We start from the raw sequence: 3,491 nt of genomic DNA, 5'->3' as shown, positions 1-3,491 counted from the left end.
CCCATGCCTCGCTCAGCCAGTGAGCGGGAACCGGTCTGTATGTGGGATCCGAACCCTCGAGCAGGAGCGCCACCGCGCTTCCCAAGCGGCGCACTATCCAGTGCGCCACCGGGCCGGCCCGGGAGCAATTAATTCTGTCTCATGTGGTCACAAAAGAATTTATGAGGCCCATCTTTCAAGTGTGAGTTAGACTTCATGGATGGGATGGGAAAGGTATTTGAGACAAACAAAATATCGAGAACAAGCTCAAGGGTCATGACAATTTAGAGCATCTTCAAGAAAAGGTCATGTAATCTCTTAGTGGCTAAGATAAATGGGATATACAGGATAATGAAATGAAAAGGTAGATTGTAAAAGAAAAGAAATTAAAGTCTTTCAGGCCATGCTAAGAAGCATAGAAAAAAATCAATGTGTTCATTTAAGGCATTTGGGTAAGTCCCTTGAGAGATAAACTAACAAATAAAATAATAATATACTTGTATTGTCCTTAACTCCCAAAGAGCCCATAGTCTTAAATACACACATGACTTCCCACCCCTATCTGTCCCACCACACACATGTGCACATGTGTAGACATGTTGTTTGCTTCCAAGTGTTTTAGAAATTGGTAGAGAAAACCAGAATTCAATGAATTCCACTACTTATCATATTTTTATTTTTCAATGTTTCAAGGTAGTGGTGGCAGATATGACCACCATTTTTTAATTTCCCAAAGAAGAAAATTGAGGCAAAGAGTTACATGAATGATTGACCTGAGGTCACCTTGCACCATCACTGAAAATTTTCTAACAATGAGTCTAATGTTCCTTATGTCATTTCACACTAAAATAAGTAATTCTGGGGTCTGTTCTTGGCCCCAGGATTCTACTCACCTGAATTCTCCTAAAAATATTATTGAAAGAAATAAAACTGAATTTAAATAATTTGTTTTTAATACATTCAAGAAGCCTTCCCATATGTTGCTGGTGGAGAATAAAGGAAGGCCATTTTCTAAGGACTATAGCTTGTAGTCAAAATTAAATCCAAACAGAAAATTAAAATACGAATGTGGTTGTTAAGCCTCAGACCAAGAGTTTGAGCCTTTTGATTTCTCTTTACTGTTTTGCTATGCTTTGCTGAATGATGTCTCATAAGTCTCATAAATGACCTGAATCTTAACGTACACATTGAGGAAGGGAGAATAATTGTGCTTAGTATGTCTATGAAATGTAAATCACTGTATAAGCCTAGAGAACTTAATTATACTAATGATTACATGAGTAATAGTTTTTGACAGATAATCATTTTTCTTTATCATATTTGAGGATTTCCAGTGATTGCATAAATTATTCCCACATAGCCGATACCTTAATATCAATGCCTAGCAGCAATTAATTAATAGAATCAGTTATACACTCTACACGCCAGGATGTGAACCCCCTCAGTGGTTATTATTCATCTTTGAAAGTAATTTTATCATCTTTATTCATCCTCATCTGTGGGTAGCAGCTAAGTTTATTAGCATCTTTTATGCTTTCTCATTGATTTCAAGCAAGTGCCAACAGATGGCAAAGACTCCGGTGGGCAAATTCTTTCTTCTTAGGTTCTTCTTTTGCAGATTATATGGCTGGATGCCCCAGCTTATATTGTTTTGAAAAGTTAAAGTATTCAGCATTTTTTCTTATTTAGTGGTACAATGTATCTGTTTTCTATGTGAGACCTGTTCTGTCCCTGTTCTGTAGCTCAGACCTTATTTCCCATTCCCTCACCAAGCCACCTTAAACTGTCACCATTATGGAAACATTCTTTTAAAACAACCTAGTCTTCATGGGCAAGCCTGGTAATGATTTTTATTAAAAGTACTTAATGCATGACCTTTGACTTTTGAAAAATCAATTCTACTAGCTGTGACTTGACTTTTGGTTCTTTTATTACCTGAGAGGGAGAAATTAATCCTTTTAACTGTTGTAGTGTTCAATCTTGAATCAAGGATTAATTTCACTTTTTTTTCAGATTTGGGAAAAAAGAAGTGTAAAATTTAGCTTTCCCAAATCCCTCCATCGCCTCTTGGATTACCATAAAAATTATTTATTTTCCAAGTAAGCCAGGTGAAGAGCAGTTAAGTTTATTGATTTAAAAGAAAGAGTCTTATTGGTCATATTTCCCAACTGCCTGTGACAGCCCTGTCCAATTCAGTGATGTGGTATTATCTTTTTCATGAGCTCCATTAATCTATTATATTTATATTTCTCTTCACTCTAGATGCATATGAGTAGTGAGAAAACAACAACAACAACAAATTGATAGGCCCACCACCCCCATTTTTTTCAGAAGCCACATTTTACAAGCATCTAATTTTAACTCTACATACCTCATTGCACATTGACATGCTGTTTTACGCTCTCCAGAGTGAACTTCAGGTGAAGATAAGCCTGTTTTAGATCCTCTCCAAACACATTCAGTTACTCTACCAAAAAGCCTTTTTTTTTAAAAAAAAAAAAAAAGGTGGTTTTATCTGGACAGCATTCCCATAGAAGGAGATCTGTCTTCTTTTGGTGTATACGATGAACACATCTCAGATTTATTTTTTAAAAACTCATTCACACAGTGAGAAACATCATCTAAAATATGTTCCATTTCTTAAATATTCCATTTTTATATTTCCTAGCTAAAGTAAACTGAGCTGAATTTAAACCTACATTGAGAAATTGACGTGCCATCATTTTTCTCTGCTCCTTTAATACAATTCTGAGAGCTCAACTTTCACAATTCCAAGGAAAAAAGGGAAAGCTAATAACTTACCCAACTGACATTATTTTAGCAGCACAAGGGCCTTGAACCAGTAAATTAAGGTCAAATAGGTTTCCAAATCTTCACTGTGAGATCTCTAATCTACTGTTCACAGGACATAGAGTACCCTGGGTAGGCTGATAATTTGTCAATCTGGTAGGCTAATATTTTGCACACTTTCAATGTAACATATTAAAACTATTTCTCAAGTAATTTAAAGATGAGACTCAGAGTTATAAAAGGGTAAGATTGAGTAATAGTTGACAGTAGCCTGAAGACTCCTTGCTAGTGATGGGGTTAACTCAACTCTGGCCCCAAATATGTGTAGGACTTTCTTAATTCATATGACAGGTGCTTAGAAAATCTTATTAGATGATCTATCTAGCATGCATTTCTGAATTGTTGTTTAGAGATAGACAGAATAGTGTTCTGCAACTTACAGGTATTCAATAAGTATAAAATGGGTGAGCAGGAAGCATACTGTTCCCTCTCAGTTTTTCCTTAATTTGTAACTGGCAGTAGGGACAGTTTACATAAACACGTCAATTATAAATCACAAGATTATAACTATCTCCCTTCTAGTTATTGATAGGTGTTCAATGAGAAAGGGCTTAGAAAACTGAAAACACTACAAAATATAAAGTTTTGCTCTTGTTTTAATTTTTTCATTTTATTATTGTTAGTAGTAGTAGTAATATGTGTAGCTGTTTTGAATCACACAA

This window comes from Galeopterus variegatus, unplaced genomic scaffold (assembly GCF_000696425.1).
Source record: "Galeopterus variegatus unplaced genomic scaffold, G_variegatus-3.0.2 Scaffold10452, whole genome shotgun sequence".
In the NCBI taxonomy this organism is placed as follows: Eukaryota; Metazoa; Chordata; class Mammalia; order Dermoptera; family Cynocephalidae; genus Galeopterus; species Galeopterus variegatus.
This window is presented reverse-complemented; position numbering follows the sequence as displayed.